This window comes from Lithobates pipiens, unplaced genomic scaffold, assembly GCF_037356315.1.
Source record: "Lithobates pipiens isolate NorthernLeopardFrog02 unplaced genomic scaffold, aLitPip1_a1.2 Scaffold_25, whole genome shotgun sequence".
Taxonomy (NCBI): domain Eukaryota; kingdom Metazoa; phylum Chordata; class Amphibia; order Anura; family Ranidae; genus Lithobates; species Lithobates pipiens.
The window spans coordinates 4,077,394-4,091,356 of record NW_027507787.1 but is presented as its reverse complement, the minus strand read 5'-3'; the positions used below and the strand labels follow the sequence as shown (position 1 = coordinate 4,091,356).

The 13,963-nt window shown below is 43.1% G+C and overlaps 1 long non-coding RNA gene across 3 annotated transcripts in view; it reads left to right on the top strand.

The window, feature by feature from the left end:
* The window catches only part of LOC143930067 (uncharacterized), a 113,637-nt gene that overhangs the window by 19,098 nt on the left and 80,576 nt on the right, over window positions 1–13,963 (top strand). For all 3 annotated transcript variants that reach the window (XR_013262701.1, XR_013262699.1, XR_013262700.1), the window contains exons 2-3: window positions 11,914–11,970; window positions 12,052–12,111. This is a non-coding gene — a long non-coding RNA (uncharacterized LOC143930067). The remainder of the gene's footprint in view (window positions 1–11,913; window positions 11,971–12,051; window positions 12,112–13,963) is intronic.

The window sequence follows — 13,963 nt, the reverse complement described above, 5'->3', positions numbered from 1 at the left end:
CAGAAATACATAAATGCCCAGGACTGAGCCCACTAGCGGCCATTTTGGAATCCACTGCTGACGAATGTCCTTGGTCCTCGTCACCTTCCGACCCAGACAGTTCTCCCTCTGATCTGTCGCTTTTCTCCTCCAGCCGAATGACCACTGGCTGCACCCCAGAGGGACCTGCTCTGGTTGCTGGGGGTCTGCATAGCTGTTCCTGTCCTCTCCATCCTGTCACACCAGAGCCGCTCACTGCCCGCATTGATGGACTCCTGTTCTTTCCCTTGGCCCGGGCATCCGTCGCTCGCCCTCCACCTTCGCTCACCACGGTCACCACACTCCTCATAGTCCTCCCCAACCGCCTGGCCAGCATCCCGAGGCATGGTTCTCCCTCGCTGGGCCGACTGGCTACTCTGACCTTCTCCCGCAGCCCTGGCCACATGTTCCTGGCATCTGTGACGAGCAGGGGGGGGGCAGAGCCATGTGATGGCCTGGGCTCCCCTACATCTGCACTCCTGCCTCTGCGGTGGGTCTTCCTGAGGTCACCACTCACGTGTCCCTGGGGTTGCTGGTTGCTGGGGGGTGCTGGTTTCCTCTCACTCCCATTCTGTTGTAGACACCTCTGACCACCGGGGGAGGTGTCAGGGCTGAAGTGCTCCAGTGGCCGTGACCACTGAGCACGTGGTGTCTCATGTCTCCCACCGTGCGGCGCCTCTCTCCTCTCACCGATTATGGCCACTACCTGTGCTTGCAGCCAGTCTGCCCCGTGTGTGGCTGCCACTGCTTGTAGCTGCATTAACAGTGCCTCCATCGCCGCCACTACAGTATGCATAGGGAAATAGCAGAGAAGAGTGGGGAGCGTGCCTAATCTTAAGCTCCGTCGCTCACGAGTGACGTAACTCTCCTTTCCTCCCTGTTCTTCCTGCACCCGAGCACCTCCCTGCTCCGACCCCCTCCCCTTTTCTTAAAGGGGACAACTTTTTCTTTTGTAAAGCATGACTGTGAAGTCCACACTGTCATGCCCTCCCTGCACTTATCCCCTTCTCTCCTTACACTCTTGTTACCAGCAACAGAAGAAATACCTAGTGGCTTACCTTTAGGCCTTGATAAAGTTTTAACCTTGCCTTGTGGTCATATAGTATGGTATAAACATGTTCAAGCATTTGCTGAGTAATTCTTCCTGGGCCTCTCTTTACTGATAGAAGTGCTTCCAACATTGGAGAGAAAAGTTGGTTCGTAGGATCAGTTTTTAATAACGTAACAAATAAAAACACATGTTCTACCCCAGCTGTCCCATGGGGAAGGGAAAGCATAGTTTTTGCAAATTTTACCAGATGTTGGAATTTAGGTGCTTTTAAACTGTACTGCAGATAGCTTTGTCCTGCCACATGCCAATAAAAATCATATGTGTCAGTCTCTGTAACATCAGTGATATCTGTCACTTGGTGTTTAATACATTTAGTATGCAGTGCCTCAAAATCAGATGAGGGAATACATTGTGGCAATGCTTTGCAAGTTCAATAATGGCCTCAGATTTAGCAGTAGCCCTGTTTGAAGGTTTTTGTAAAGCCAACAGCTATATGATTCTGTTTGCAATGGGCAATCATTTTTTTAATGGCAGTCACTACTCTTGTGTAAAATGTTGTTGCTTGGCCCATGAACTGTTAACCCTTCCACTGCCAACCATTTTCAAGCTAATTAGAGCCTCAGTTTCTAATCATGTGGTTTGAAAAAAAAACGTATGAGTCTGGCTCCCTGCCTCCCCTAATGGACCGGCCACTAGCCAGTTCAATAGCCAGTATGGCTCTTCTGCTTGATTCCGAGCTTGCGTAGAACTTTGTGCTTCGGAATTGTGTAAACACGATCGGAATTTCCGACAACGGATTTTGTTGTCTGAAAATTGGAGATCCAGATCTCCAATTTTGTGTGTTGGAAATTCCAATGGAAAATGTCCAATGGAGCCTACACACGGTCAGAATTTCCTAAAATAAGCTCCCATCGAACATTTTACGTTGGAAAATCTGACCGTGTGCATGCAGCATAACAGGTTTTCTTCTTAAATTGCCCTCTGTTTAGCTCCATCCATCTTCCCATTAACTCTGACCGGCTTCCCTGCCCCTGCTAAGGAAAAACATCCCCACAATATGATGCTGCCACCACCATGTTTCATGGTAGGGATGGTGTGTTCAGGGTGATGTGCAGTGTTCGTTTTCCGCCACACATTGCGTTTTGCTTTTAGGCCAAAAAATTTTGGTCTCATCTGATCAGAGCACCTTCTTCCACTTTTGCTGTGTCCCCTACATGGCTTCTGGCAAACTGCCAGAGGCTCAAGCAAGTGGCTAATAGATTCCTCCCTCCACACAAGTGGGTCGATATGGGAATCCCCTCTCACTGGGACATTGTATTCTGACAGTAGGGACAGCCCCCTGTCAGAATACACTGGTCAACAACACTGGTGCAGTTTGGCTGCAAGCAGCTAATTGAGCAAGGATTTCCAGCAGAAGATGATATAACAATGGGTTTCTGCCTAATATAGAGGGGTACACATAGATCAAAATTCAGCCCCTGCTGAACCTGATGAATTCTGACCTGTGTGTACCCAACTTAACCTTATCCCTTGCTTCATCGGGCTCTCTGCAGTTCTGTCCCCTGCAGCTCCTGTGTATGTTAGGAATGACATTGGTCACACTCCAGCCTCCACTTCATACCATATGGGGTTAATCTTCCTTTATATGTGATGATGTCTAGGGAAGAGGAAAACACTGGAGCTGGCTGGAGTTTAGAATCAGGTAAGTAAAAAAAGGCTATACCCCTCTTCCCCACCTCACCCACACTGCAAGAGTGGACTTCTGTACTTTCTTGGAGTTGGGCTGGGATCTCATCTCACCCTTTGCTGTGTATTCTTATATTCTTGAATAGGTTAGGAATTAGTGTGACATTTCAGGTGCTACATAGATGTAATCCACATACACATATCTTATTGAAAATCATTATTTTTTGAAGATATAATGTGTATGTGGATTACATCTATGTAGCACCTAAAATGTCACAATAATTCCTAACCTATTCAAGAATTTTACTTTCACTTTCAATAAACCTGCACTGAAAAGTACAGAGCAGGTTCACGTCACAGTATGCAGGGCAGTAGAGTCTTATGCCCCGTACACACAATCGGATTTTCTGACAACAAATGTGTGTGGATGTGAGCTTGTTGGCTGAAAGTCTGACCGTGTGTATGCTCCATCAAACATTTGTTGTTAGACTTTCCACCAACAAATGTTGGCTAGCAGATTCTCACATTTTCCACCAACAAAACTTTGTTGTCGGAATTTCCGATCGTATGTACACAAGTCCGCCGCACAAAAGTTCACGCATGCCCGGAATCAAGCAGAAGGAGCCGCACTGGCTATTGAACTTCCTCTTTCTCGGCTCGTTGTACGTCTTGTACGTCACCACGTTCCCACGTTCGTAATTGTTGGCCAACATTTGTGTGACCGTGTGTATGCAAGACAAGTTGGAGCCAACAACCTTTGAACAAAGTTCCACGGTTTTGATGTCGGAAAGTCCGATCCGTGCTGTACACATCTTCTCCCTGCACTGGAGGAGGTCTCTGCTGTGTGCTGGGCAGGACCCATTGATCCATGCTGCAGCGTGAGGTTCTTACTGCCCCGCCCACATGAACTATCGCTGGGACTGTACCAGCTCTGATTTGGGGGGGGGGGGGGGAGACTCAGGAACTCAAGAAGGCAGCCTAGAAAGGGATGTATCTGCTGCCACAGAGCAACGGGCAGGGGTGCATAATCTTTGTTTTGGGCAGGCAACAGGGGCATACAAGTGTTACAACTAAATTTTGTGGGCAGATTTTTCTGCTCACAACCTGGCTCCCCTTCCCATCCATTGTCCTGGGCCTACTTGCAACCATCCAGTGCCCAGCCCGAGCCAGTGAGTCACACCCCGCTTTTGCCTACCTCTGAAGACCTCCGGGAGTTGTAGTTTCCGGCTGCTGCACACCGCTTCTGAGTTCTCTCCACCCATCGCCACCAGGAACTTGAGCATGGTCCAGACTACAACTCATGGAATATAGCAGCGTGGGAGCAACACAGCCAATCAGCGGCTGCCGCAGTCGACCTCCTGCATTAAAAAAATGTCAGTAGGGTACCGTCCACAGATAAAGAGACTTTATCCTCGGTAGGGCCTCTTATAGAGGGTGAAGCCCTGACTGTCTCAGCTAATGGCTCAAGAGCCTTTGCAAACAACAAGGGTGACAAAGGACACCTCTGCCGAGTGCCTCTATTAAGGCGAAAAGAGTCAGTCAGCTCCCCATTAATGCGTAACCTAGCTGAGGGGTTTGTTTATAGCAGTCGGACCCATTTGATAAATTGGTCCCCCAACTCAAACTTGTCTAAAACCTTCCACAAATACGGCCGCTCAATGCTGTCAAATGCCTTGGCAGCGTCGAGGGACAGCACTGCCCTATTTCCAGGGTTATCAACTGGGATTTGTAGACTGAGAAATGAGGGCCTGATGTTCAGCACTGTAGATCTAGAGGGAATAAAACCTGATTGGTCCCTATGAATGAGTTAGGGAATGACAGACACCAGGTGGGTGGCCAGTACTCTAGCTAAAAGTTTTATGTCGGTAGTTAGCAATGATATGGGTCTATAGGAGCCTGGAAACAGGGAGTCCTGCCAGGCTTCAGCAGAAGAATTATGGTAGCCTCGGTCATTGATGGAGGCAATTGACCTAGCTCTAAGGCTAGGTCAATTCCCCCAATGTCTGTTTTAATTGCGGAAAAGGTGAATTAGCGTATTTTTTGTATACTTCAGAGGGCAATCCATCCAACCCCAATGATTTTCCAGGGGGAGAGAGAGCCAGTGCCTCCAGTAATTCCTTGGTAGTGAAAGGGGCATTTAACATGTCCCTGTCAGACCGAGAAAGCCGTGGTAGTGCACTTTCTGAGAGGAAGTCCTGAACTGCCACATGGATTAATGAGAACTTAGATGAGTACAAATCAAAATTAAGAGCCTCCTGTAATTCCTTTCTCCTATGGTGGCTATTTAACTCAAATACAGATCACAGATCACTTCCTCCTCCTGGTAATAGCACAGACTGACAGCCACTACTTCTGGTATTTCAATAAGCTGTTTTTTGGTATGTGAGTATCTGGAACTCTTCCAACTCTTCCCAAACAGAGTTGGAAAAGTCACTTTATCACCCCCTGTTTTATGCTACTATAACAAACTCTTATTGTTTGCTATAATTACACAATTAAGGATTGTGTGTAATATACTGAGCACTTTGCACTTTATTTTGGACTTTATATGGTTATTTTATTTTTTATTATTTACCTTTTGGTTCACATGATATATATATATATATATATATATATATATATATATATATATATATATATATATATACACATACATACACACACACACACATTTGTCACGTTATATATATATATTTGTACTGCAATTTCTTATATATTTATAAGTAATTGTTACTAGCGCCGCACATCGTGTCATTTAAGTTGCTATCATCACATCTGGGAAAGTGTGGGGAGTGTTGACAGCTGTCTTTAGTTTAGTTTAATTTTCACTTCAGTTTTGAGCTTGGCAGCTCACAAGGTTTTTACATATTTGTATTTAGTGCAAATCCCACCAAATTGTTTTGCTTCTTATCTTTTATGCTTCCTTGCTTTACCACAAATCTTAGTGTATTTAAACTGTAAATATTAAAGCATCACTTATTTGCTCCCTTTGGGTTAATTAAATATACATTGGAAAGTGTTTTATTATAACTATTTGATAAGTTCTGGATTTTCCATCACATTTTGTGATGCTGGCAGTGGTCACAGAATATATAAAGACAGTGAATCCCCCAAGCAAGAACACAGATAGCAATAAAAAAAAAAAGCTTGCACTGCAGAAGTAGTGGTATAAATCACTAGCAGTGGCACATGCTAGGGGTTTATGTGGACCATCCAAAGATAAACTAGAAAACAAAATAAAAGAAAAAATGGACATACATGTATAATTCTCCTGTTCAGCCCCCTGCAGGTTGCTGTGTGTTGTGTTGACACATGTTGCACTGACAACAGGTAGCGTATTTTGTACTCTCGGTACAAATCAACAGGACACAACACAATTGTATACTACCCTAATTGTGAAGCATTGTATTACTAGTGTTTATGCATTGGGAATGTGTTCAGCGGTGAATCCCAATGCATATGGTGTGAAAGAAGGTCCTCCACATCAATAGCATTTGTTTTTTGCAGGAACAGTGTTGGAAATCTCTGGTACAGGAACAGAGTGGCTTTTACCTCCTACAGCACCCTTGAAAAAAGCACTGCAATATACTAGAGCTGCACGATTAATCGTTAAAAAAACACGATCTCGATTCACTGCCCTGACTCTGAGAGTAGGCGATTCTTTCATATAAACAAGTGGAGAGATTATCTGCGCACTCAGCTGTCAAAAGAAAGCATCCCAGGCAGTCTGCCAAGTGTAGAACTTGAAAACATTGTAACTAACACTTACTTCTTAGATCAAAGGGAAAGAACTAGTTGTGTAAACAAATAATCTGGGCAGTCTGCCAAGCTTTCAACCAGTGTAAATGCAGGAAGTTTAACCAGTTAAAGTCTAAATCTTTTTCTGACACTTCTTTCTTAAGTTAAAATCAATATTTTTTGCTAGAAAATTACTTAGAACCACCAAACATTATATAAATATATATATATATATATATATATATATATATATATATATATATATATATATATATATATTTATATATTTATATATATATATATATATATATATATATAAAATCAGAGACCCTAGGGAATAAAATGGCAATTGCTGCAATATTTTATGTCACACTGTATTATATATTGTATTATACTTCAATAAATAAAAAAAAGAAACAGTAAAGTTAGCACAATTTTTTTTTGTTTTAATGTGAAAGATGATACGCCACGAGAATCGTGATCTATCTTCTAAGCAAAAAAATCGTGATTCTCATTTTAGCCAGTATCGTGCAGCTGTACAATATACTGAAAATCTTGTATTAAAAGAGATGTAGACTCCAGGAGGGGAAAACATATACAGCAAGCAGTGAGGGACACAGACGTGTACAGCTAAAAAGGGATCTAAACATGCAGAAATGAGGCATCGGATACAGAAGAAACATGTGCCCCAAGCAAGGTAGGCACTAGAAATCAGACAGATAAATCGGATAAAAACATATGCCACAAGCCAAACATGAAAGTGCAAGTGCTAAGACAAATGAGGCTCTTGAAAGGCTTACTGTGTGCACCACCAAATCCAGAATGTTTGGTTTCTCTTCCGCTGAGCTCTCTTCCTCTTCTGCCAGGGTCCCGAGAAGTGTGCACTGGAGGCGAAGCGCCGCCCACTGGATATGACGACACCTACAGTAAATTACAGCATTCCTGTAGTAGCGTTTTTTTGAGAATGCCAAAAAAATGTATTTATTAAGGTGCTCGATACCGCTTTGTGAATGCAGCCCATTATCTCTAAATGTTTTTTTTTCCATGAAAATTTTTATTGAAAGTACTGAGAATACAGCTTACTTGACAGTGATTTAGAAGCGTTTGTTTGTACGCAAAAAGAAAAGAAGGTGAGCATAACATTTATCCAGAACAAAACATCAAGTCATCCATTGATCACTCTGTGGTTTGAGGCAAGAGGCCCGTAGGGATATATTTCAAGATGATTAGCTAGCAGTATAAAGCCTTTGGGAACGCGTCAGGTCAGTACTACACAAGCTACGCCAAGGGGGGGGGGGGTTAATAAAAGGGGGTGAAGTGGGTGTGGGAAGGGATAGAGAGGCATAGAGGGGTAAGGGGAGCGGAATGGGGGGTGTGGAAAGGGTGTCATCTCATCTCTCTCTCCCCCCGTAGGGGTAGGTGTGAGGGAGGGGGAATCAGTTCTGCGACTCTTCCATGGTTAAAAGATTCTACACTTTGGGCATGTGTTAAAGGGGTTGTTCAGTGTAGAAATGGGTCCTCCAATTTAGGGTTCGGGGTCTTCCGGGGGGCTTACTTGCCTTGTACTAGGGGTGGTCAAGTCGTGATATTCTGTTGTTGTTAGGAAGTGGGTCCAGCAGGCCCATTTTGCAGAGAATTTTGTGGGAGTGTCATTCGCTATGGAGATAAGTCACTCCATTTCTGCTATTCTGGCAATCCTAGTGAGCCATTCTTTGACAGTCGGCGGGTGCGGCGATCCCCAATGAGTAGGGATGCATTGTTTTGTGTATGTGTATGTTTCATGTGCATGGAAAGTGACTTTAGGTAGTGTGTTGTACGAGCGCAAATTGGGTAGTGCAGGAGATACTGGGCCGGTGAAAATTCCAGGGTGAGTGTGGTGACCTTGGTAGTGATACGGTGGACTTCAGTCCAGAACGGTTGTACTATGCGGCAGCCCCAGAAGATGTGTCGCATGGTTCCTTTCTCCGTCTGACACCTCCAGCATGTATCTGGGTGGTCTAGGTTATATTTTTGAACCACTACAGGGGTACGGTACCAACGCGTCAGGATTTTATATCCGTTTTCTTGTGTTGTGATGTTAACGGAGCCTTTGTGTATGGTCTGGTATATCTGTTCACAGTCTTCTGGGGCGAGTGACAAGTCAAGGTCTCTCTCCCACGTTGAACATGCCTTGCCAGTATTTGACATGATACTTGAGAATAGCATGGAGTGTGTTACCGAGAGAAGGTGACGTCGCGGGGTATCGGCTAGGCATAGGGATTCAAATGGAGATGTGGGTCTAGAGACCTTGAATTTCCTGTCCATCTCATTGAGGTAGTGGGTCAGTATTAAGTAGTTCCAGGGGAGATGGGGGGGTTTTCGCTGTCGGAATGTAGTTTATCGTAGGGTATAATTTTGCCTTGAGCAAAGAAATGGCATATTAAGACATTTTTGTGTGGCCAGGACTCGTTCAGGAAGTTTCTGTGTAGTCCAGATGGGAAGTCTGGGTTTAGGTGAACTGGAGTAAGAGGACCAGGTGTCGATGAGAGGGAAGTCACTTTGCAGGACTCTTGGAAGCTTCTCAATGTTGGACCAATCAGGGGGTGTGAGAGGGTATCGCTTGCGATGTGTTTATGAGGATTCCATGGTAGGGTATGTAGTGGTAGTGGGGTAAAGGAGGCTTCCAGGTGGATCCAGTCCTTAATGCCATTGTGGATATTCCAATCTACTATCCTAGTGAGCTGACAGGCCCTATAGTAGTTTCTTATGTCGGGGAGACCTATCCCCCCTTTAAGCTTGGGTAATGATAGGTGTTGATAGCGAGTCTGGGTTTTCGGTCCCCCCCAGAGGAAGCGTGTACAGAGACTCTTGTAACTCTTGAAGAAGGTGGTGGGTATGTGGATAGGTGCCGCTTGTAAGATGTATAATAGGCGGGGTAAGGCATTCATTTTTAATATGGCTGCTCTACCAAACCAGGAAAAGATCGGTTTGTTCCACCGTTTAAAATTGTTAGTGAGGTTTTGTAGTATATGGAGATGGTTTTTACTGTATAGGTCCTTTAGACATTGTGTGAGCTGGATTCCTAGGTATGTTATATGATCCTCCTTCCACTGGAAGGGGAAGTTGCACTACTGGGGAGTGATACATTTAGGGCATGGGATTTGGAGAAGTTGATCTTAAGATTTGAAATTAGTTGAAATTGATGGAATTCTTTTAGAAGGTTGGGTAGAGAGATATGCGGGTCAGTGAGGAAAAGGAGAATATCATCGGCATAGGCCGCCAGTTTGTATTCTTTGATGGTGGTTTGTACACCTCTAATGTCTGGATTAGATCTTAGGCTTCTTAGAAAGGGTTCAAGGGTGAGGACGAAGAGGACTGGGGAAAGGGGGCAGCCCTGCCTCGTACCATTACAGATGGAGAAGGCATCTGACAGGGTGCCATTGACTCGGACTCGTGCTATTGGGTTGGAGTACAATGCCATTATGTAGCTCAATAAGCAGTGTCCTGCGCCCATAGTTTGGAGGACTGCTTCCATGTAGTCCCAGGCAACCCTGTCAAACCCCTTCTCCGCGTCCAATGATAGAAAGAAACCCGCTGTACTGGTAGAGGTGAGGAAGTGGTGGAGATTAATAGCTTTTAAAGTGTTGTCCCTGGCTTCTCTGCCAGGGATAAAGCCTACCTGGTCCTGATCAATAACACTTAGAAGGAGGGGGAGCAGGCGATTTGCTATGATTTTGGCGAAAATTTTTATACTAAATATATAATATCCAGTTATATTTTGTGCAATTAGTAATGCATCCAGCCCTTTTTTAAAACAATAAACTGAGCTGGTCAGAACTATTTCTAGAAGTAGTTTATTCCATGTTTTCACTTTTACTATGAAGAAGCTTTTCTGCAGGTGGAAGTTTAATTACTTTTCCTCCAGACATAAAGATTTCCCTTTGTCATTTGTGATGACCCTAAAGGGAATAGCTGTACATCAAGTTCACTATATGGACAACATGTGTATTCATACTGTAGCGCCGGCTCCTGAAGAGCATGCGCTATGTGTTTTTCTCTATTTAACGCTCCTAGAACCGCAGTTTGGTTTTGGGTTTAATTATACCAAATTATGGTTTCAGTACTAGTCTAGCTGGATTGCACTGTGTTCTGCTTGGCCATAGGTGGCGCTGTGATCAATGGCAGGTGTGAGAACGCAGTTTAGCTGGGTGTAATGAGCACCATTCCTTCTCGGAACCAACCCAGTGGGCATATCATCCTGCTGTGCATTCTGGGAGAGGGTACTTAAGGTACTGAGATCATGTGCTACGGGTTTCCGGTCCAAAAGATTTTTCTGTCTGTTTGGTCCTGGGTACCGTATGAGGGCTCTCTAAATTGATCTACATCCTTCAGTTACAACAAGTCTGTGGCAGAGACTTTACAACAAGTGTTCTACAACAAGTCTGTGGCAGAGACTTCACTTTATCTGAACACTCTATCGGCTGCTAGGCCTAGTGAGAGGAGGTCTATCCGATAGTGGTGAGGATCCAGTTGTGAATGGGTATTCTCTGGATTGTTATAGTGAGAGACTACCGACTTTGAATAAGTTCCAAGAGTACCTGAACTTTCCACGTGAAACCCTCTAACCCTTATCGAGAGACTGTATTTTATTTATTCCTTGTTTTTGCAAATAAAAATCCGTAAAGCGGATCCAGTGTCAGTTTCTATAATTCTTTAGGCCATTAACCTCAGGAAACCCCTAGATGCACACGAGGTCAAGAAGGTAACAGTAAGCCCAATAAAATCAGCAGCTCCTTCGGGGGTCAGTGCTACGATACATTATATGGACAGCTTTTGTATTTATACATGTTAATCCTATCCTCCCTTAATTTCCTCTTCTCAAGAGAGCATACATTCAGTTCATCTTTCCTCATAGCTGATCTCCGCTATGCCTCTTATCAGTTTGGTTGCCCTATGCTGCACTTTCTCCAGTTCTCCAATATCCTTTTTGAGAACTAGTGCCAAAAACGGATTTGCATATTCCAGATGAGATCCTTCTAATGATATGTATGAGGGCAAATTGATTTCCTGTTTGTTTCCCCAAAAATGTTCAATGCAAATGTTCAGCCTTTTTTCCCCATTTGTTTGGATTTCTGAAACATATGCCCCAAAATGTTTGCTGTGCAATTGTTTGATATGGTTTAGAATAGAAAAAGGAGAGAACCCCCAAACTACATGTAATCTTATCAAGAATTTTTTAATATTTACAGCTCCAAACATCCAACTTTGAGGCAGACTCTCCAACATCAGAAGTACATATACAAAGATATGCTTGTCTTTTTTTATGTTGTCTTTAATGTATTCAGGTCATCCATTGGAAAAGTTTTTTTTCTCTTGTTCTTAAATGTGGTTCATTTTTTTTCACTGCACCTTCCAAGCCTTGTATTTTTCCTTTTCTACAGTATAAAAACATGGAGCACAAGTCACCTCCTGCATCCCTAAAGCATCCATGGTCCAATGTAAGTATGTAGTTATTCTTCCTACCGTCACATGCACATATCCAGAATTTGGGACTAACAGGTTTTTATTGCATCCAATAGATGCCACATCCCAAACTGAGCTAGGAGCAAGACACGGGAACAAGAAAACATGTTCTGAAGGTAAGTCATGATAGTTTCTGTTCAATCCTAAAATGCATGTCTTAAAATGCTCTCACAGGTACTATGTGCCTAGTTTGTTTCAAATATGCGCCTAATGTTGTTTTTGTTTACAAACGATTTTTATTATTTGTAAGGTCAGAGTATAAAACAGTTAAGCGAAGGTACAGGTATAAAAGCATATGATAATAACAATAAATGTAGTACAGGAATATAACAAGGATTATGGTTAAATGAATAATAGAAGAAAGTCTGTAAATTTGCACATTGTTGTAATGTTGGCTATATATAAGTGGTAGAGGTGGGAAGGGTTATATAGCGATTGATACTTGCATGTTGCGGTGGGGGGGTGGAAGATAGTAAAAAGCTGAGTCTAGGTTCACCTTTTCTCACCCTATATCTCCCATTCTCTCTTAAATTAAAAGAGCGGTATCCCATGGCATCCACTTCTTTTGGTAAAGGGGCATTGAGTCGTATAGCATGTGGTGAATTCTTTCTGAAAGTTTGATGTCCATCATGCGGTTAAGGATTTGTGGCCAAGGTACCGTAGTGGAGTGCCAATTAAAGGCTATGGCCCAATGCATTGTGCTTAGGAATGTATGGATTAGGGTAATGTTGTTCTTTGGGATATCTTGTAAAGGGAAGAATAGGAGACATATTTGGGGCGTAAGAGAGAGCTTTTTACCGGCTATTTTTTCTATAACTTTGCTGGCCTTATGCCAAGTATTTTTTATGTGAGGGCAATCCCAGTAGATATGTAATAGGGTTCCCTGGGAGGGGCAACCCCTAAAGCAAAGAGGAGAGATTGAGGGATAGAAAGTGTTAAGTTTGGCAGGTGTAAGGTACCATCTATGTAACAATTTGATGGAAGATTCTCTAATTGAGGTTGTTTTTGTGCATTTATGTAGGTTTGTAAGGATCGAGTCCCACTGTTCAGAAGTATATGTGGTATTTAGATCAGATTCCCACTGTAGCATGGGGAGTGTTTTCTCAGGCATATTGGACTCGTTTAAGCACTTATAAATCTTGGAGATTATGCCCCTATCTCGAGGGAAGGAAATGCAAATTTGTTCGAATTGTGTGTAAGGGGGGTGGAGTGTGAGTGAATAAAATTTCTGATAGAAGTGTTTTATATTGGTATAGTTCTCTAATTCCGAGGGTGGGAGATCATATCTTATTTGTAGACTAGTGAAGGTGAGAAATGAGTTATTGTGAGAGAGTGATTTTAGGTGCGTTAGATTATGTAGCTTCCAATGCGATAGAGAATTATGATCATGAGCTCTTTCTGGGGGGGGGGAAAGCGAGGGTCGCCTAGAAAGGAAGCAAGGGGGGGAGTATCTGAGGACAATTTAAATTTAGTGGCCTGTTTATTCCATAGTTGAAGAGTGTGAGTGACGATAGAGTTTAAATGCCTTAGTTTCTGTGGAGGAATAGATTTGGACCAGAGGAGTCCTTGTAGATTATAGGGTAGGATAGATTCTTCTTCAAAGCGGAGCCAAGGGATATGAAGTGAATGTGCATACCATTGAGCTAATTGGGTGAATCTGGCCGAAAGATAATATTGCCAGAGGTTGGGGATACCTAGACCTCCCTTTATTTGGGGTCTAAACATAAGAGAATTGCTAAATCTATTTTTTTTGTTAAGCCAAATAAATTTATTGATGTCCCTTTGTAGGGAGTCTAATGTTTTTTTAGCTAATGCAATGGGAAGAGCTCTAAAAAAAAACAATAATTTTGGTAAAATCATCATTTTCACGGCAACTATTCTGCCCGAGAATGAGATGTGGTATGACGACCAAAGTTTAAGTAGATTTTTAATCTTGTTGATTAGTGAGGGGTAGTTTGCTTGGTATAG